The sequence below is a fragment of the Pholcus phalangioides genome, unplaced genomic scaffold, assembly GCF_987345545.1.
Source record: "Pholcus phalangioides strain wild (caught in Gottingen) unplaced genomic scaffold, Ppha-v1.0 ptg000001l_1, whole genome shotgun sequence".
Taxonomy (NCBI): Eukaryota; Metazoa; Arthropoda; class Arachnida; order Araneae; family Pholcidae; genus Pholcus; species Pholcus phalangioides.
Window position 1 is genome coordinate 22,997,799 of NW_028301594.1, and position 22,185 is coordinate 23,019,983.

Here is a 22,185-nt window from a genome sequence, read left to right on the forward strand (position 1 = left end):
CTTTTAAGTAAAAAATTCTATGGCGGAGCCCCGTAAGCCAATTTTTTAATTATTCATCAAAGTTACTGATTTATTTTTACTATTTAAAAATATTTATAATTATTTTTTTAAATTTTACTGGTTTTTTTTCCTCGAGCGGCCGCGGAGCCCCTGGAGAGTGCACAAGGAGCCCCAAGGGCTCCGCAGAGCACCGGTTGAGAACCGCTGATCTACAGTATTGTTGGAAGACTTTTAACGATATCCACAGCATTGTTGAAAGGTTTTAAAGATATCTGCAGCACTGTTGAAAGGTTTTAAAGATATCTGCAGCACTGTTGAAAGGTTTTAAAGATATCTGCAGCACTGTTGAAAGGTTTTAAAGATATCCACACGGCATTGCTGAAAAAATTCTTTATCTACAGCAGAATTTCCCCTACTCTTTGTTCTATCTCTCTGGGCCCTTCTTCAGAAATTTTTTCTCTCTCCTCCTCAAGTCAACCTATAAGATCCTATGCGATTTCCGTAGCGTCTACCGCTTCCCTCGGACAGTTCCATTGTCCCCCCTCCCCATGGGGCGATATTGCTCATTTTGGGAAACACTGATCTACAGCGTTGTTGTAAGCAGGGCATGAAAAATCACATAAAACTCTAGTTGCTAGAAATTTTTTTTGATAAGTCAACCATTCCACCCCTCCCCCCCCCCCTCCGGAGAAAAACAGGTAAAAATATAATTTTTCTCTCAAATTTTCCAGGACATAGCAATCCCTCCCAAGTTGGTAGATACGCTTATATGAATTCTAAAACATTTGTGTTGTTTGACTAATTTAGAACCACATATAGAAAATTCTATGCACCAATCCCATTCGTTTAGTCACCCTGGTGAACTGGCGCCTGGGATTCATCATACCCTGCATAAAATTTTCTATATGTGGTTCTAAATTAGAGTCAGACAACACAAATTTTTTAGAATTCATATCAGCGTATCTACCAACTTGGGACCCTGTAATACAGGGCTTACACAGAGAATTTATCAATAACTTAAAAAACTATCACTCGTGGATTCCACTACAATCTCACTAATTTTCAATGCAGCTTCATTGTTTTGCCTACTTAGTCCTCATCATAACTCAGTGTTTCTCAGTGTGTAATAACGGTGTATCGTGGCTCCTAAGGGCGCCGCCAGATTTTATCAGGGGCGTTGCGGCGAACTGGAGATATTTATTTGGGTGCCTATTTATGGTTTGAAGTGTTTTTTTTTTAAAGGAAAATATGTTCTATTAAACTATTCTGGGTAACAGCAGATGAACCATGAATCGAGCAAGGAGCCGCGGGTCACAAGAGTTTGAGAATCATTGCCACAACTGAATTAAGGCAGCTCGAAAAAATTACTTTTCTGTATGCAAAGCCTATTTATTTCCTACTATTAGGTAGGTGATATCCGTGGGGAAAATGTCAACAGATTGAAAGAGCAAAAGCCTTTAAAACTGACTGGGTCGTATGTTTGGTTTTTCCAATTTCTATTCTGTTTTTCGTGAAATGAATATTTTTGAGAATTGTGAAATTTCAACTATGGGCAATTTCACGGGTCACGGGTGACATACAATAGCAATTTTTTTTTAAATTATTAAACTGAAATTTTTAACAATCCCAAATGAAATCAGGAAATGTCAATGCTACTCTGCTGTCACTGTAATGTAGGTAATAGATCCTTGTTATTGATCATAGGGTATGGCTCTTGAGAGATGACCACACAATTTTTTTTTCCAAAATGGAAAAAAAAAATTAATCTACATACCTTTCTTTTTTTTCTCCCCTTGCAACAGGTTCCAGAGAGAATTAGACTGAGAGGTTGAACTTTCTTTCATCAATGGAATCCGAAAGGGAGCAGTAGACCCCAAGAACTTCTTTATTCCGTTAAAAGAAAAACCAGTTAGGTAAGGTAGCCCCTGGTTATGCTGCTGCTGCAGCGACCAGGCTTAATTCTTCAGAGCACAGCAGCACTTCTTTGTTCTTTTTCGAGTCCATGTTGAACGAGCACCCACTTTACCAACACAATTTACATATAACATTGCACACACACACACACACTCTCTGGCAGTGATTTCACGTCCGAAGAAAAGTTATTAATCCATGCGATCGGTCGGAATTAACGAAAAATTTGCGTTCCCGAGGAGAACAGCAGCAGCAGGGAAGGGAAGGTCAACACGCCGCCATCCTCTTCCCTTGAAAGTAAACTCTGTGCTTCTTTCCCTCGCTCCTTCGCAGACCTGTTGATCCCTACCTGAAGTGTTAGTGGCTGGCGAGGCACACACACACATATCCAAAAGAGGGGCACCTCTCACAGGGATTTTGAGCACGTTCTGACTCCGTACACAGACTGCTCTTCCCTCCCTCTCTCTTTCTCTCTTTTCTTCTCTCTATCTCTGTGGACTGTCCATGTCTACGAGAAAAAAGCATGGGGAGACAACATTTCCATCTGCTGGGAAGAGAAGACGGAGGAGAAAAAGAGAGAGCTCCCATTTCTTCTCTCTCCGTCTCTTCTTTTTCTTTTTTTTATTCTCCAACATCACAACACACAAGTTCCCTGACATTGAATGAATAGTTTCCAATCGGGATACCGAAACGATGGTGAAAAAAAAAATTGTATAGCATCTCATATAATGGTGGTGGATACCATCAGTGCCGACATTCTTTGGATTGTCATTTGTATTTCACTGTCGGAGATCCAATTTCAGTTCATTGTTGATGGAACTGCTCAAAGAAAAGTTGAGACCGATATGATTTGAATTTGTATTATGCCTTGGTATAAATCTGAACCTAATCATTAACCGATGTACCCTACGTGTTCTGAAATGCAAATTTACTGAATACATATTCATGCGCATTAGCATCGTTTAACCAAGGCCGGAACTAGAGGGGCAAGAGGCGCAACTGCCCCGGGCGGCAATTTTAGGTGAAAACAAAAACCACCGTTAAAAAATTATAGAATTTCAAATTTGGGGAGAGCGACAAGATCACGTTTGCCCTAGGCAGCAAAAATCATAGTTACGTTCCTGCGTTTAACAACGACACAGTCCACAGACACATAATTCGAGAGGAAAAAAACGGCATAGTCAAGAACACTCGTACCATTCAACTTGTAATTTTAGTAAAATGTTGTTTATTGATTTTTGAAGACTGTTTCAAATGTACTAATTTCAAGTTCAATTGCTATGGTAAAATGTTACAACATAAGCCTCAGACTCATCGGAAAGTTTTATTCTATAGAAGTGTTGTTAACCCCCTCCCCAACGTACAGGAACAAGATATCTCGGCTCTGAGCAGATTAAAATAATGCATTCGAGAGCCCTTTCTCTCTCCCTTCTTTAGAGAACCTTCATTGGTAACCCCCATTAAAGGAAAACTTTTTTTTACCGCAGTATTATCTTTTCTTCTTTTTCTCCCTCGCTACTGTTTGGCGAGTAAAAAAAATTAGAATATAGGAATATATGCACGGGGCAGCGCCGTCTTAACGCATGGGCTCACCCGAGCACGGCCCGGGGCCTCAGAAAAACGAGAGGTAGTTGAATTTTTCGGGAATTTTTCAGTCAGGGCTTAAAAAAATCACTTTGCTGATGTTTTTCTACTTCCATGATGTGTTTCCACTACGTTTTTCGATTTGGTCGCAAACGTCCCGGTCGCAAATAAGACGACACGAGGGAGAGGGTGGTTGGGAGAGGGAGAAAAAAATGAAAAAACCAGCTCTCCCTCAGAAATCTTTTTCTTCTCCCTGAAATGTTTTTCCCTTCATTTTAGGATACAAATTTTTGAGATTCATCTTTTCTGCTGTTGCAATATACGACTTGAATGCTTTCGCAACTTAACTAACAATGAAGTCCTAACAATGAAGAAGCACTTGCAATACGAAAGTCATTTTCAGGAAATTGACTTGCACCAATAGACGTCTCAGCTCTTCACACATCGCGATGGGTGCAGAGCTATAAGGACCGAAAATCTATTATTTTCTAAATTCGGTCAGCTTACATGCAATATACGCCGGAATATGTTTACTCGGTTAGGGTGCGGTGGATAAAGGCTTAAAATCAACTCTAAAATCAGAATACTGTAACTCCGTTTATTGTAACAGTCGATTACTAGCGTGAAATATTGGGACCATTTTCCACAGAAAAAAACAACAATAAAAGAACAAAGTGAAGAGGTAAATAAAATTAAAAAATTAATCAGTAAATAGAACTGACTTTGAAATTCAACGCATTTAACGCAGATATCATCCGTCTCGCAGCAAAACGATGCTCTTTGTAGTCTTAACTCTTCCTCTTCCTACTATGCATATCTCCAAGAGCAGCATTTGTTAACCTATGGTTCGTGGACCAGGGGGGAGGGGTCCCTGAGGATGGAAGAGGTAGTCTTCAGGCAGTTAAAATTTGATTCTACACAAACAAATAAAAAATAGGTCACAGTAATTATTTTACAAGCAATTTGGAGCATTAAAATGAGTTTTTAGTTCGTTCATAGTGTAAAAAATTAATTAAAAAACTATCTGTTCATTCTCGGTCCCCTAGGATAGCACACTTTCAGCCTTGCCCTTATATGAGACTTAGTCGTTAGAGTAGCTGTGGTAACTTGATGTTGCACTGAATGTTAGCACCACCACGTCCTCCAGGACACCGTGTTTCGTTTATAACGTATTTGGAATCGGTAATTCTTTCCAATAGCAATTACAGTCAGCCCCGCTTGATCGGATATCAACGATTCCGGAACACAATATCCGATTATGCGGGGAACAGCCTAATTGCCATTTTACAACGTTAGTATAGTTTGTATATTGGGAAACCGATGAATGAACAATATTAATAAAGCTTCTCAAATAAATCCGACATCAAAATGAAATGAAAATTAAATTTAATTACAATGGTTACAATACCTAGGATTTTTTTCACATTAGGAAAGTTAGGGCCCTCTATTGGCTCGACAGAAAACAAAAAGAAATTAGTTGAAGATAACTTGAATACTTTTAGGCCACCTACTCTCAAATGCATTTTTTTTAAACCTCAACTTAGCAACATATTTTTCATTAATTTAAAATATTTCATTCAATGAAAACATTATGTGTATAGTGGTTGATGTGTATTAACAGTTGACGTGTGAAGCGTAATATCCGATTTAAGCGGGGATAATAGGGTGTTGAAATCATCATATTGAGCGGGGAACTTTAACATTGTCTCTAATGGAGAAATTTCGGTGCTGAAGGATTTTATCCGTTACCCGTTTAAGCGGGGCCGACTGTATCATGATATAATAGGCTAGTTGTATTTATTTTAAAACTTACCGAATGAACAAAATACACAATATCGTCACACGATACACTGCTGACGATGTGCCCTAACGGCGTAATCCATGTTTTCCATTCAAGAAAAGATTTCTTGCAAAATTAAACTTTTTGGAGCGGCTTTCAGTTTCCAGTACAGACGTGACAGTTACTGCACGTCAGTTCAACTTATTTCTACAGACTATTTACATTGTATTCATGGATGAAACGAGACGATCGAGTGAAACAATGAACACACCCAGTACAGTAACAGTCCGATATAACGAGTACGGCCAATAACGAGAATCTCGCTATAATAAGTGATTTCCGAATAATGATTGATGATAACTGCCAAACAGCTAATGTTATGAAAATTGTCAAACAGCTAATGTTGTGATGATTGTCAAACAGACAAAGTTAAAGATACAAAAACATTCGGTTATAGCGAGTTAAAAATTATTTAAGCTTTTGCTATATCCGTCAACAAACAAAATTCTTCAAACACACAGGTTCGTTTCTTTCATTCTCTTAAAGAATTGAACTAAAAGGACGGATTAGCATCGCATTTTCTCAGTCGCTGTGCTTTCGTGTGGATATCGTGCTGGATCATCAACGTGAGGACCCACGTTCGAACCCCACTGATGGCATAGTGGTGGTCGGCTTAAATTGGTGTTCTGTGGTTTTGTAACTTCAAGGAGTGAATGCAAGCCCATCTAAAAGTCTCTCTGCAGAGAGCAAGCAGTCCTACAACGCGATACTTACATAACATGAAAATTCACGTATTTACCATCTTCACTTCAAAATATGGGAGATAGATTGCAGAACACGAAGCACAATTCCGGCAACCTTAATAAATTAGGGTGACACATACACACAAGAATACACATTCCGGCGAGTTTGATAAAAAATTATTTTTTTTTTTAAACTTGAAAAAAAATAATAAGTTCATACGCTTACATTGCATTGCATGCTTCGGCCTTGGGCCGGGATTACACTTTAAAAGTTTGATAAAAGTCCTTATATAAAACTTGAAAATTTTACCAATAAGGTCATTGGTTGCGTCTTCTAGAATGTAACCAATAATCTTTTAGGCAACATTTTTCAAGTTTTATAAAAGTACTTTTATCAAACTTTTATAGTGTAGTCCCAGCCTTAGAGAATCAAATGCTGTGAGAACAAATATCAAAGTTCACGAATATAGTCTTGTTCATTCGCTATTATTAGAACAAAATGATTCAAAAACGATAGCAATGCAGGTATAGCCATGTATTTCCTGAAGTTTAAATATAACGACAAAGAGCAAACAACTGAAATTTCTTAAAAATGGTAAGTTTGTTATATGGCCGGGGAACCAGAGGGTGACAAAGAGGTAGTTGCTCTGGGCGACAAAATTTAGGGGGGGGGGGCAAATTTTAGGTAGGAACCAAAACACCGTAAAAAAATCGTTGAATTTTACAGTGATGGGAGTGACAAAATTATACCCCCTACAAAAATCCTACGGCCCTATACCGTTATAACTAGAGCCCGGAAGTTTAAGCCAAATGCCACACACACACATAAATGCCTTTTTTGAAATATTTATGCCATAAATTTTTTTTGTGTGTGCCTATTTTCACATAGATTTAAGTTTATTAGAGAATTTCAGAGGTCATAAGGGGCCGTTCAAGTATTACGTAAGCAAATTTTTAGCCATTTTTGACCCCCTCCCCCTGTCAGCAAAAGTCAGCAAAACGCTGACCCCTCCCCCTTGTCAGCAAAATTTCGTCATCAGCTCTGCCCCTCTGAATCCTCACTCATATTTTCACAAAGGGTGGTTGATGACGTAAGCATTATCCAAACCCCCCCCTCCCCCCTTGTCATCAAAAGTCAGCAAATCGGAAATCCCCCTTTCCCCCCCCCCCTCGATGATGACGTAATGCTTAAACGGCCCCTAAGCTGCAAAACTTGGGTATTTTGGATATTGAAAACTTCAAAAGAATCGCTCTTTTTAAAATTTTCCAACTCTCAATTAATTATCATCAGAAAGCTCCCCTTCCCCCAGCCCCATAAATCGCAACTAAGTGATCTGAGAGATTGGTGTTGGCATGCATTAACTTTGCTTTGACTGGATGGTGTTAGACGTGAATGATTTTGTTTCAGATGAACACAGCCCGTGTTAGAAAAGCTGAGGAAAGTTAGAAATCTATTTCCCCACAGGCGTCACATAATATGTGTCGCTCAGGCATTGGACTGAATTGTATAGCGGACCGATGATTGTCCCAAGAGGTCTTGAATTGACGTCATGGCTCATAGACGGCGGAGTAGGAGCAGGCAGAGTTTGTTTTGGTTTTATTTTTTGCACCATAAATGCACTGCAAAATACCATGGCTATTTATTAACCATACATATTTAGTATTCGATTAAATTGACAAGAGTTCCCCCTCAGGGGTGTGTGACAGATGCGATCACGCAGGGCCCCACGCTTGAAGCAGTCCCGCATACGTGATATTATGAAAAAATTAATTAATTTCTTTTTTTTTCAAAAATAGAACAAGATAGCCATGCTTCAACTATAGAAATGATAATGATTATTCCGAATGGTACAACAAATAAACGAGAAGAGAGAGCCCCACAGATCATTATCCCTACCGACTCCACGTCTAGTAATGGCAGCTCTGGAATTTGCCTAATCATGAGGGTCTAATAACATTTTATTTTGGACCTGAAATCAATTTAACTTGGATAATAATGCAATTATTATGCAATGTAATTAAAACAATAGACGGATTAAGTGCAACCAATTTTTCAGCTAGTTTTTGGACCTTTAATATCTCAGTTTTTAGTTATTCGTAGTTATTTTTTCTTCCTTTCAAAAATTATAAATGCCTTTTTTAGTGAATTTTTGCCTGCCTATTTCGACTATTTTTAGTGCCTAAACTTTCGGGCTCTAGTTACAACGAAAATTTCTCCCGTTCGTGATGGTCAGCTCTCGTCATAACGGTCTTATACTGTACTTCGTAGACGCATTGGTGTTATGTAAATTCGTTTTATGTAGTTCTGAAAATTCCATTCTCGGCTACTTGGTACAGCGGGTCAACCTGAAAAGGAAAACTGTATTGGACTTAGGAAAACAATAAAGGACACTGCTGGTGGTCAGAGTTTAAGACCTCATTGAATAGGCCCATACCGGGTTTTATTTTTCTTACTTGGAGGAATGGATCCTCCTCTTGACTTTCTTCTCCCTCTCCATCTCAGACGCAATTCACTCCCTCCTTCCAACCTCACAACGCAAACCTTATATTTTTTCTTTCTATTTTATAGAATGGCGCCTCAAAAACGTCCATGGTACCATTAGGGGATGACCCGTTTCCAGCTTTGTGAAGAAAAAAAAAAAGTGGGGGGACATTTTTGGGATAAGAAAAAGCGGATGAATTGGACATAGTACGTAGATAGGGTATGGAAAAAGATGGATTCTTCACGATGTCTTTCCTTTAATTGATTTATTCCCAGCATTTTGAGACGTTTGAGTCGAGCTGAGATTTTCACTGAGGTGGGAATTTGTTATGTTCAGTTCCTGCTTTGTTCTTGTATTTGCTTGAAGGTGATTTCCCTTCGAGCATACGAACAGTAAAAATTGAGGGGAAAAAAGTCGCACATGTACATTTGCTGCACGTGAATCGTGCTCATACTTCTTTCTTTCAAATGACCTGAGAATAATTGTACCGAAATTCAGTGTAAGAAAAAGACCCGAGAAGTTCACTATAAAACCTTGAACCAGTGTTGACCAGAAAAATAATTTTGAAGAGTAATTTTACTCCTCTTCAAAACTGCAAGGAGTAGTTTGCAAAACAAGGGTATTTGTCTTTTTTATAAAAAACGGAGAAATCCATTGAAGAAAAAATTACCAAAAATTTGAAGGAGTATTCTCACTTCTCAAACAAAATTAAGAGGGGTAAAATTGAATTATGATGCTTATTGGCGAACACTGCCTTAAACTGTACATTTAATGCATGCTCATGTCAGAAAAAAAAAGTATAGAAATAAAAAATAAAAAAAAGTTTCGTGCCCGGACTCGCTGTCTTTATGGCACCTACCTATTACGGACAACTCATTTTGATGAGTCCCGAGGTCCGAAGCCCAAAAAACTTGAAAACTTAACAAGGTTTTCATTCAACATCCGTAAAAATCTCTTTTAACCCTTTAGTTGGCAAACATCGAAATATTCATAGCAAACTTTTGAGGAGTTATACTGTATTAAGCGAATGAGGTTCCATGGATGCTATTACATGACAAAAGAAATTATGGTCAATATTTTAAAAAATATGGTATGTGGCACTTAAGGGAACACACACTGTATTTAAATGATTTACGTCATACATGCTCAACCCATAGCCCACGGGCCAAATATGGCCCTCGGACTCATCTAATGTGGCCAATGACCTCAAACATAATTTTTTTTTAAATTAATTAAGCGGAATATTACCAGATCACTAAAGTGGTCCACGGTACATTTTCAGATCACTTGAGTGACCTGTGGCACATTTACGGATCACTTAAGTGACCAGCGACAGCGCTGTTCCAGATCACTTAAGTGGCCCGTGAAACATTTTCATACCACTAAAGTGGCTCGTACTTCCCAACGGGTTGAGCACCCTTGATTTACATAGATTAGAATGACAACAACGTTGCTTGTCAACTTACTTTTCTATTATTATCGAAGAATGCACGGCAATATGTCTCCTCCACACATGGTATTTCCCACCAAAATGCAAGGATGAAAAATCGCTATTACTTGTCTTGTCAAGAAATAGGGAGACGTGTACCAGAAAGCCATTCTGCACGTAATTATAGAAACTTCATGAACAGCTCACAAGTAAAAATCTAATGTTTAGGAGTTACTTAGAAGCATCAAAATGCCGAAACGAGCTCAAAATATACAATGCCTTTACGTGAAGAATATAAGAAAGCCATGCTGTGCTTGAGAGCAACATGACCAAATTAAAGAGTTAAAAATAAAACACTCTAAATCGAATTGAAGAGCAACATTTTATAGAATGAATACATTTTTTCAATAATTTTAAGGAAACTTTTTCACTTTATGTGTGGGGCCCATCCGTTAAGACGTTTACCGTGTGGTGACCGAAACTTCAATCATGTCCGAAAATAATATTTCAAGAGGACAAACAGTCTCGAGAGATTTCAGTCCGCAACATGATTAAGAGGCTGTGGTACCATTCCTCCAGGACAGGAAACAGTTACGATCCAGGGGAAAATGAGTAGCTTTGGGTACAAACCTATGGGAGTCGCAGGGGCTTTTCTGACATCAGTTGTACAAATTTACCAACAATTAGGTTTTGAATCCTTTTGTCGTGCCACTGGTTCCGGGGACATCTAAACGATTTCGGTGGCCTGTGCTAGAACCCAGACATTTTTTGAGCCCCCCCCATGATTTCATTAAATATCTGAGTGAAAAAGTCGACATCCAAGAAGTCACAACATTGTTACAAAATACGCAGAAATCATGAAAAATATGAACACGATAAACAAAAACTAATGAAAATTCGGAATTGATAAGAATTTTAAATTAATGAAGGAAAAATGTCATTAAACTTAATGAGAGAAATAATTCCAGAATTGGTAATAAGTCAGAATATATGGAAGAAATAATTCCGGAATTAGTGAAAGCGTTCAATAATTTGGGGGGGGGGTGAACCCTGTTTTTGATTCGGGGCTCTGCTCGGGACCCGTAGGCCAAATCGTTAAGAAGCAACCATTTTTGTCACAAATTTTGAAAATCGAAAAAATTCTACTATTTAGGGATACCTAATATGAGTTTTTAAATTAGAAATAAACGGCATGGGCCGCAAAGTAGATCGTGTTGTTGATAATGGGTCATGGCTAAAACAGGTTGAGAATCCCTGTAATATAGGAACCAGGAGTTTCCAAAAAGTGGTTATAAATTTGAAAAGACGTGCTGAGAATTTATATTCCAGGGGGAAGTTGATCAAATGAGTTTGAGCACCTCTGGTATAACAATGTTATGTCAACTAGAAACTGACAGTATACGTTACCACACATCCCTTGATATACGAATTTGATTTCGTGCAAGGATTCAGGCTCACGTGCCAGGTGAATGATACTCTAAGCGCGATACAATTTATCTATACTGTGCTGCAATGAAGGGCGAGAAAGAAATAGAGCTGGGAGCAGCAGCAGTAGCCACCCCAAAATGACGAAATTCCGACCGTAAAACAAGAGAGAGAGAGACATCAGAAGTTACATATAACATGAAATGGATTGCCTCACCTAAAAAATTATGAGGAATTTTTGTCGTTATTTGTTATAATAACTATCATTCCTATTAGTCTTACAGGTCCTTTCATCCAATGACTTTTAATCCTGATATCGGACAAAGCCTTCAAAAAGTATCTCTTTTTTTTGTGGCAACACTATTTATATATATTTTTTTTTGGAGGGGGGATAGTGTAGTATAAAGCAGTGTTTCTTAACCTTTTTTTGTCCGTGGCCCCCTTTGAACCATTTTTTTTTCTCGTGGCCCCCTACCTTACCCTGAGTCTTCAACTCCCATCTAGAAGCAAGATCCTTTGTACTTGTTGAAATAATTTTTTCATTGAATTTATACTGAACGAAAATTTTGCAAAGAAAATTGGCATCCAGACCACTGGCCTAGAATTTATTGATCTCCCCGCTAGTCCGAGTTCTATCAGAACCGTCTCAACGCCGCCCCCCCCCCCTTCAGGCAAAGTGATGCTATGTTAGTCCCATACTTAGCTGGAAATAAACAGCCTGCACATTTCCTACTTATTTTCAAAATTTATTGTACCATACAAATATCATAATGTCCTTACCTTACTTATGGACATGAGGGCCCCGGGCATGACCCCTCACAAGAGTGGGACAGTCAGAGCTGCAGCCCGAGGCCTGATATGGTTTTCATAATTTTTTGTTTTTCACACTATAATTCAATATAGAGAAGGGGGCCTGTGGAAAATCTAGCCAGGGACCTGCGAAAAACTTCATCCTAGGGAACTTGTTGCAAAATGTAGGCGGTGAGGTCCGGGTAGGTCCATGCTTTAAGACGGCCCTGGTTTTATGGGTGGTTTTGTTGGATTCTGTAAGTGTATAATCACTAATATAAAAGCTTTATTTCTTCACACCTTAATTTTTCTTCTCAGCTCTCTGAAGCCCTCCAAATTACATGTCATGACCCCATTTTCCATTTTCTTCCGTGGCCCCCTTGAGGTATCTCATTACCACTAGGGGGAACATATGGCCCCCGGTTGAGAACCACTGGTATAAAGTACAATATACAGGAAGGATGCTCAACCTTCTGCAGAGTGCGGGCCACTTCATTGTTTGATAACGTGTCGCGTGCCACTCAAGTGATCTGGAACACCGCCGCAAATAACAAATGGGCCACAGGCAGCTTGAATGCTCTGGAATTGTACCGCAGGCCACTCAAGTCATCTGTAAATATGGCGCGGGTCACTCACTCTAGTCATCAGTAAATATGACGCGGATCACTTCAGTGATCTGGAACTGCACCGCGGGCCGCTTAAGCGCTTTGGAATTGTACCGCGGGCCACTTAAGTGCTTTGGAACTGTGTCACTGATCAGTCGAGTGATCAGTATGTAAAATGCCGCGCGTCATTTGAGTAATCTGAAATTGTCCGCGGGGATCACATGTCAGAGGTCTTCAACCTTTTTCTGCCTGTACCAATCATCAAAAGAAGAGCACCATTAAGGCAAGTTTGACAGACGAATTCATGCCTTGTGTGCAGTTTGTATAAGGTGGAACGTTGGGCAAGTGCTTGCCAGCACAAAATCAGGCACGAGTATTGAGCACTCTAGGTGCTCGCGAGCAATGGGTTGAAGATGCCTGACTTATGTGATCCGCATATGCGACGCTGGTCACTTAAGTGATCTGTAAATATGCCGCGGGTATCTTAAGTGATCTGGAAAAAAATGTGTCGCTTAAGTTTTTTTTTTACAAAATTTACATATAAAAACCGTATTTTTCAGCTATTTTTTGGTGGGGGTGGGGTTCCTCTTATTTCATTTTAATGCAGAATTTTTATGTATACTAATCGTTTTGACTTTACTTGCAGCCATTCTGAAGGTGTCATTCCCCTCTTCGATCTGACATTTCAAGGAGAAAGAAGGGAGTGTGAAGACATAGACTTCCGAGAACAAAAACCGAAATGTTCGAAGAAAAGCTCGTGCATCCCTAAAAGAAGAAATAATAAATAAAAATAAAGAGAGGGAGGAAAAAAGAGAGGGTTGGGGAAGAGTATAAGAAACATGAAATTACATCCTTCTTCTCTGTACTTAGAGGATGCTGATGAGATAGATCTATTTCAGTGAAATCGAGAGAGAATGGCGCCCTCTCGAATACAAAACCTATATGTGTTTTGAGAAATGCACCTACGATTTGCAACTTCCCTTCAGACAAATTCTTCTTTTGTTTTTATTTTGCTAAAGAAAAACAATTGGATCGTTTATTCTGAATTTCGTATGAAATGCGATCACTTGTTCATGGTGGACAGTCAGTCAGCTGTATAACTCCATTTTAGAATTACTTCAGCGAGAGCAAAAAAAAGTACAGTATTTTTGATTTTTTCCCCCCTTCTATCTCAAGACTTGCCGGAAGCATTAGCAGCCTATATACGTGCTTTCTCAACCCATGGCCAGCAAGAAAATAAAGAAACGGGGGTGGGCACATTTGCCAGGGTTGCAAAAATGTTGCCCTCGAATTCTTCTGATATGACCCGTGACCTCAAACCAAATCGGACAAAAATGAACTAAACGATATATTCGCAGATCACTTGGGGGACTCGCGGCATATATTTACAGATCACTTAAGTGACCCATGGCGCAGTTTCAAAGCACTTAAGTGGTCCGCGGCACATCTCCGGATCAGTTGGGTGCACTAGGGCACCCCTTCGGATCATTTTGGTGATCCGCGGCATATTTACAGATCACTTGATTGACTCGCGGTGCAATTTCACATCACTTAAGTGCCAGCGGCACAACTCGAGATCACTTGGGCAGGGCCGTAGCTAGGATTTTTGCCGCTCGGAGCAACACGCAAACTTGATTTTGCCACCTCCCACAACTTTCAAATTCGGTAATTTTGTAACGGTGTTCTTTGCTCCCACCCAAAACTGCTGCTGTCACCGGGGGCAGTTCACCCACCCCTCTAGTTCTGGCCCTGCACTTGGGTCACCCGTAGCATATTTACAGATTCCCCCAAGTAACCCACTGCGCATTTTTAGATCCCCTGAGATGCTGTTGCAGATAACTTAAATGGCCCGTGACACGTTTACAGCCCGTACTCTCCTAAAGATTGAGCGCCCTTGTATTAATAGGACTATCAGTATACAGCCCTGGGAAAAAAAAGTCGCGGCAAAAATCTCGATCTCAAAAAACGAAAAATCCTGGAAGCGAGAATTTTTTTCGCGTCTTTATTACGCACGTAAATATATATAATATATATATATATATGAGTCGGAAGCAATATTCATAAAATTCATCATTCCATCCGTTCTTGCCTAAACACGATTATTGCACTGCGTGAAAGCTGGAAATAAGTACTGTATAAAAGAATCTGCTTTTATGTGTTAACCATTTAATTGGCCTAACGGAAATCTCTAAACCCCCTGTAAAATGCCGTATCTTTTTCTTTGTAAGAAGTAGGCTTCTAATAAGAACAGCGGTCCTCAACCGGTGCTCTGCGGAACCCTTCGGGGGGGGGGGGGGTTGGAGATGGTCTGTGTTCACTTCCGTGAAGGAAAATGAAATAAATCAGTATAAATTTGATAAATTAATTTTAAAAAATACCATAGAAACTATATACTTAAAAAAGGGCTCCGTGAGTCAAAAAAAGGTTTAGAATCGCTGGATTAGAATATTCGAATGTTCACATTCGAAATTTTAGTAGAAACAACTTGCAAAATATTATCAACTAGCATATCTTAATTAATTACTTAAGTTCATTCATATATGCATGAAATTTATGAGAGCAGTTTCACCAACTGCGAAAGTCACCTAAATTATTACACAATCATCTGCAAATTTTCATTTTTGAAAACATTTTTTTTCTTTAACGAAGTATTTTCGGACGAAAGAGCGAAATTCGAATGTGGCAGGTGGCTTTATACATTGCAATACTGGTACAATGTAGGAGCCGAATGTATCTGAATTTTTCTTCCTCTCTCCGAACAATTCTGCAATGACTTCGCAATTCTGCATTCTGCAACGAATTCGGCTACTTTGCAGCTGATAGAAGAACTCTCACAAGTTTTAAATATACACGGATGGACTCGAGTATTCATATAGGTCTACTTCTTACGGACATGTATTTTTATGTTGCCAATTGCTTATCCGGAGTCTTGTTGTATGTTCAGGAAACTAAACATTCGAATATTTCTTGATGAGTAATGCGCACTTGGCGCTGAATAAGGATATAAACGATCGACAAATACCTGTGTGTCTATATACAGTCAGCCCCGCTCAAACGGATATCAAAGGTTCAAGTACACAATACTAAGTAGGGGGGTATTCGATTACGACAATTCTATTGCTGTCTAAAACACCGTTAATATAGTAAGTACAGTATATTGAAAACTGATGAAGGATCAATATTAATAGAGGAGCTTATTTTGAAAACGGAACATTTCCACAATCACTAAATTTACAATAGAAGTAAAGAACCTTTTTCCTCCGGAATGGGCTGCTTTAAAAATGCGGACAATAGTCGAACAGGTAGCATACGGGAATGGTATAAGAATATTTAAATATTATGTTTCTTGATCAACATCCAAGGGAGTTATCGACATTAAAATTTTAAGTTATCGACATAAAAATGTTCCGTTTTGAAAGAAAATTAGTGGAAATGTGTAAACTTTTGATCAAAATTTGATCTGGTTAAGACACCTGCTGATTCTAGAAGGTCTCACCAAAGAAGGTACCCTTACTACTCTCTCTCCTGAGTAATATAAGAAACAAGATCATTATACAGTGGAACCTCCCGCAACGGATACTCCTGTTAGAGGACACCTCTACTAACGGACACTTTTTTTGAATTAAATCGACAAGAACGAGATTCACAATATTTCACTATCCATTAACGGATATTCCTGGTAAGCGGACAAAAGTTTTCGATCCCACAGGTGCCCGTTATCGAGAGGTTGTACCGTATAATGTGACTTTGAGAGTGCTTCTGAAAAATGTGCAGTTTTGAAAAAGTACCTTATTACACCAGTGAGACAACCGCTTCATTATGCTCCCTTTTGAATGAAAGATACCGCTAAGAGGAAACTCCTGTTAGCGGACACTTCTACTAACGGACACTATTTGAATTTAAAACGACGGAACTCACAATGTCTTTTACTATCCATTAATATCTTTTAATCAAAAGAAATCTATCCCTTTTTTTTAAAGAGATTTTATAATTTTCCCAGTGTGTAATAAGAAGTTTGCTGCATACCATCAATCTAAGTATTTTGAAAATGCAGAACTGGAAAGCTATGACTGGAACTCACTCACAAATAGACCTCGCAGATGCCAAAGTCTTGAGCTGTTAAAGATGAACAAATGTTTCGTTGTGTTTTGGAAAAACTCGAAATTTCGTCAGTGCTAATAATTTTACAGAGTGAAAAAAAAAAATTAAGGGGGTAGCTAAAAAAATAAATATTTCTCTCAGATTTCCATACCCGTAAATATTAAGTTGGAAAATTCGTTCACAAATATTAGTAATCAAATGTTCAACTACAGGATTCGACGGTGGTCAGTGATTTGGCTTGTAGGGGGTTTTGTACCCTACCCCTTTGATTTGCTCAAAGGTGGAAATTTTTACGATAGATACATACATAAGCATGGAGTTTTTTTCTCCTTCAGTGTTGTAACAAAATTAGTTTGAACGTTTTGTAGTTTCGTAGCTATATATAAGTATCATTTTGAATAATTTTGGTTCAATGTATTTTTTGGACCCTATGGACCTTATATATGTAGCACTGTTCGAGACTTTCATTCCCCCATCCCCCTTCCGTAGACCCCCACCCCGAGTTTTTTTTGATAACTTAATATAACAGATGCGAGTTTGAGAAATTTTCTTACACTTCACCCCAAGTGAGAAAAGATGAATTTTTCATCAAAAAAGAAAGAAAGAAGATTGATCCAAGAGCTCCCCCCCAGGCTAGAGCCCTGTCGACGCTTCTTCTTGTGTAAGGGAGTCATGGTCGCAACTACTCAAGATGCTGTGATTATAATCAGAGGGTTCCACAAGATAATTTATAGAAAACATTTTATCGAAAGGGCTGCGATTTCTAATCAGTTTGTCACGGCCATTCAGAAAGCTGACGAAGCACCTCGAGATCGGGTAGTGTAGAGCGAGATATAGAACATTGCCAAGAGGGCTAAAAACATAAAAAGTTTGGGGGTCACTAGGTTTACAACCTTGTATTAACTAGTAAAAAAGAGAAAGAAAGAAGATTGGTCTAAAAGCTCCCCCCAGGCTATTTTTCGGCATTGTCTAGACTAGGGGTTCTCAAACATTTTCCACCTGTGGGGTCCCCCTTCCCGTGATCAACGTTTATCCGCGGCATTCCACAGCAGTTTAACAAAGGATCTCTTCGAAAAACCTTTGTTAGGGACACCACTCCACGGCGCCACTGACATAGGTTGGTGGCGCAGTTTGTGACCCCCTGGTCTAGACCAAGGGCGCTAAACCTTTAGGAGAGTGCGGGCCGCTTCACTGATTTAAATCGTATTGCATGGCATTTGAGTGATCTGAAACAGCACCGTGGGTCACTTACGTGATCTGTAAATGTGCCAAGGATCAATTAAATGATCTGGAAATGTGCAGCGGTACTGCATTGACATCTTGTTCGTCCCTGAGGGCATTCGGAATATTCTCAGGATCGACGCTAACAATAGCAATCCCGCCCAGCAGGAGAGGTTAAAGCCTCCGTCCCACAAGAGTGGGCTAGGGGACCATTGGTAAGATAATTAAAGTTAATAAAAGTCTAAAGATAATAAAAGTCTTTGTTGAACATAAACCGCAAAAACCACAGCCGGCGTGAAGCAAACCCTACTTGTTCGGTTATTCACAAAGGAAGACGCTTGTTCCGCTGCCTTTGTATTGAATTCGCGGTCCGAGACGACCGCGAATCCTGACAAAGACTTTTATTATCTTTAACTTTAATTATCTTACCAATGGTCCCCTAGCCCACTCTTGTGGGACGGGGGCATTAAGGTTCAACTGTGATGTGGAACTAAAGTGATCTGAAAGGGCAACGTAAGTATGTTCAACTGCAACGAGAACCACTTAAATGCTTTGAAACTGTGCCGCAGATCACTTGTCTCTCCAGCTGCTTGAGTGATCTGAAACTGTGCTGCGAATAACTTGAATGATGTGGAATTATGCCACGCGCAGCTCAAGTGTTTTGTAACTGTGACTCAAGTGATCCGTGAATATTCCGCGGGTCACTTAAGTGATCTAGGAGTGTGTTGCGGGTGATGTGAAACTGTACCTCGGGTCTCTTACGTGAAGTTCTGTAAATGGGCCGCTCTCAGTTCACTTTCATAAAATTAGGTTTGAGGTCGCTCGCCACGGTTTGAGCATGTATGATCAACTCAGCAGTCAAGATTTGGTAGTTTGGCAGAGATCCTCAAAGTGATTTGAGTTTTTCTACACGCGGGGGAAAAACTACGATGAGTGTTCTATGAAAAAAAATTGATATGGCTGTGTGTGTGTGGAAAGATATTTGTCGGAAAACCGCTCAAGGTATATAAAATATTTTATACTTCAATTCCACGTTTTGTATATTGTCCAAAGAAATTCGTGTTTCAGACACACACATTGAAGTGGAGGGGGAGGGAGAGAGAGATAAGAAGAAAAATTCAGACAGTTTCGGGTAATTAAAAGAAAAAAAAAAAAACCGGGCAGCACCGATTTTCGCGCATATTGAAAAGTTCATGTTCCTCAAGAAAAGAAGGATGTGGGGGGGGGGGGAGAGACTGTTCACACAGACTCCCAGTAGTAGTTAGTACGTATGTACATTATATATATAAGTTATATATATATATATATAGCCTTGCAGCAGAACAGAGCAGTCCCCGGTAGATGATACTGCGGGGCTGGTTGGTGGCTACTACACTATCATACTAGTTGATTTATTTTCCTCTGTCGTCATTCCCCCCCCCCCTCCCGTCTTTTCTTCTTTTTTAAAGCAACCTTGCGAATATAAGATGGTCCACCACGGCCGGCCGAAAAAAATGAAAAAAATATTATGGGGGGGGGGGATTGAAGAAGAAATGGACGAAAACCCAAAATAATAATAAGAAGAAAAAGTTGCTGCCGAGGAGCGAAAAAACCAGTCTTCAGGCTTCTCAGCAGCTAAAGGGAAAAAGGGCCCTTCTTGCTTCTGCTGCTGGGCCACTTTTCGGAATGATAATTTTCGATAATGAAAGGGTTATGGACGTCTCCAGCCGGAATTCTTCCCAACAGCTAGTCGATCTGACGTGACGGCATACACATCTCCGTACGAACATACACATACATACGTACACGAGTTCATACATACGTATCCATTTGCAGCCAATGGAAATATCGGGGCGACACAAACCTACATGATGATGATGCTATCGGCCACCGACGGGACGAACGTTGGCAAAAGGGCGATAATTGTGCCATTTTTACAGACAAGGGTTGCTGGCACTCTCTCTCTCTCTCTCTCTCCGACCTATGTTACTACTACTACTACTACTACCACAACCATCAGCAGTCCCTTCGAATTCACTTTCTCTATTTTTTTTTTAATTTTCTTTTTATTTATTTTTTTCGGGGCCTCATAACAAGAAGCCGGTTCTCGAGCACGAAAATGGAGAAGAAAAGAAAAAATTCGTCTCGCAATCTCCCTTAATATGTTTGGATGATTCAAATGCATCTGAATTTCAGTCTGGATCTGAGAAAAATAAAACCTCACTACATGCAGTGTTGCCAACAGTCAAAGAAATTTTCCAACTAAGATTCTTCATGAAAAACAACTAGAAATCGGGCTTGAATAACCAGAATTAATTTTGGCCATGTTCATTATTATTGTGAAACTTATATATTATACAGGGCTCCCACTCAAAAAATTAGGAAAACGCAGGACTAAAAAGTAGGATGGGGGAGGGTAACCCCTTTAGACAACATAATCATAGCATAATGAAAAAAAAATCCCTAAAAGAAATTTTTTTTTTAATTCTGAATTTTTTTTTCATAGCACTATTTCAGTATCCTATAAGATTGGCTCAAGCCAAAGCAAAATGACAAATGACTTGGCTACTAAACCAATTTTTGGCTGAAACAGTGTACTAGCAACCACAGATAATTCTTTGCGCTGTTTCTCCTCATATATATTACTTTTTTTGTAGTCTTCTAAAGTGCAGAGTTTTTCAACTCTCTTCAACAATGCACAGCAAATTTTGAAGACATACGTTTTTTAAGGATGACGCTCCTTCGAGACCACTTTCAAAAGCACAGTGCAAAATGTGTAAATTACAAGATCCGATGTAAATAAGGCAAGGAGACCCAGATAGTTTTACTGCGTTGTCCATCCTTTTTAAACGGATTTGTTTACATTTTACTGTTCAATGCCAGTAATCACTTTAGACAAATGAAGCACTTTCATTTCTAGCTCTTTGCTGAGCATTGCAAATATCGTTTATGCCTTAAAAATACAGAAGACAACTGAATGCTATTGGGTAGCATCAGAATCACCAAACCTAGAATATAGGCCTATGTATGTAACTGCATTACAAAGCAGTTACATAATGTTGTTTCACCTATTTGCACCATAATTTTGAATGATGAATGTTAGTTACTGTGTCCAAGACCATGAAGGAATAAATACAAAATTATTTTTCCCATCCAGACAGAAGTTTTTAATGACTACTATACTTGTTGAACCCTCAAACTGAGCAAATGAAAAATTAATAAACCAAATGGTCCACATACACCCCCCCCCCCCAAATAACCTTAAAAACGATACAATTTCTGCTTTGGCAGAAATCATTAATTGCAATCTCCAACATTTGTAATATTTGGCAATATATCAATGATGATTCCCTGCTCAATTAAAATCAATTACACAAGTTTTATTGATAGGATTTGTGTGTGTGGTAAAAAGTAGGAAAAGCAGGACAAAACCGAGAAAGTAGGACAAAAGTAGGACATTTTACCAAAAAGTAGGAAAAGTAGGACGAGTGGGAGCCCTGATATTATATTAATAGACATTCAAAAAAAAAAATGGTAACACACACATCTCAGGAAAGAAAATATTTAGCAAGTTGTCTTTCAATATCCAATGACTTCAACCGAAGTTGATTGAGTCACCACTATTACTAGACCCACACACGACCTCGTCCATATTCCTTTGAGGAACTTCTAACGAATTGGTGCATGTTGCAATGTACGTGTACGTGTTTCGAACCTAACGTGAAGTGTGTTTCTTAGGAATGCTTGTTATGTGTTCAAATACTGCCACCGGCCACCTTCAAAATTCAGAAGCAGACAACTTGGCTGGTCTATTTTTATAATACTATATATTATTATCATGGTTATGGGGAGATTGGCTTATACTCGCGCCTTGAAGTTGGGAATGACAAAGCCATTGAAATTAAGTGGAATGTTTACCTCAGTTCCCTTTCTTTTCAGAATCAATACAGAAAGTTCAAAATTAAGACACCTATTTTGCCTATGCAACCTATATTGCTACACACCTATGCACCTATTCTTTTTGCGTAGATTAGCATGAATATTGATTCTGTTTTCAGATTTTGAATTAATAAGATTTAAGTGACTGAAAATTCTGACATTCTACAAATTGGAAAAAGTCTTGGAACAACGGGGC

The 22,185-nt window shown here is 39.1% G+C and overlaps 1 protein-coding gene across 1 annotated transcript in view; it reads right to left on the reverse strand.

Moving 5' to 3' along the window:
- ds (dachsous cadherin-related 1) overlaps nt 1–2,267 on the reverse strand; it is a 105,655-nt gene extending 103,388 nt beyond the window's left edge. The window contains exon 1 of the mRNA XM_089232258.1: nt 1,775–2,267. The gene's annotated coding sequence lies outside the window, so the exon portion shown is untranslated. The remainder of the gene's footprint in view (nt 1–1,774) is intronic.
- Nucleotides 2,268–22,185: the final 19,918 nt, after the last annotated feature.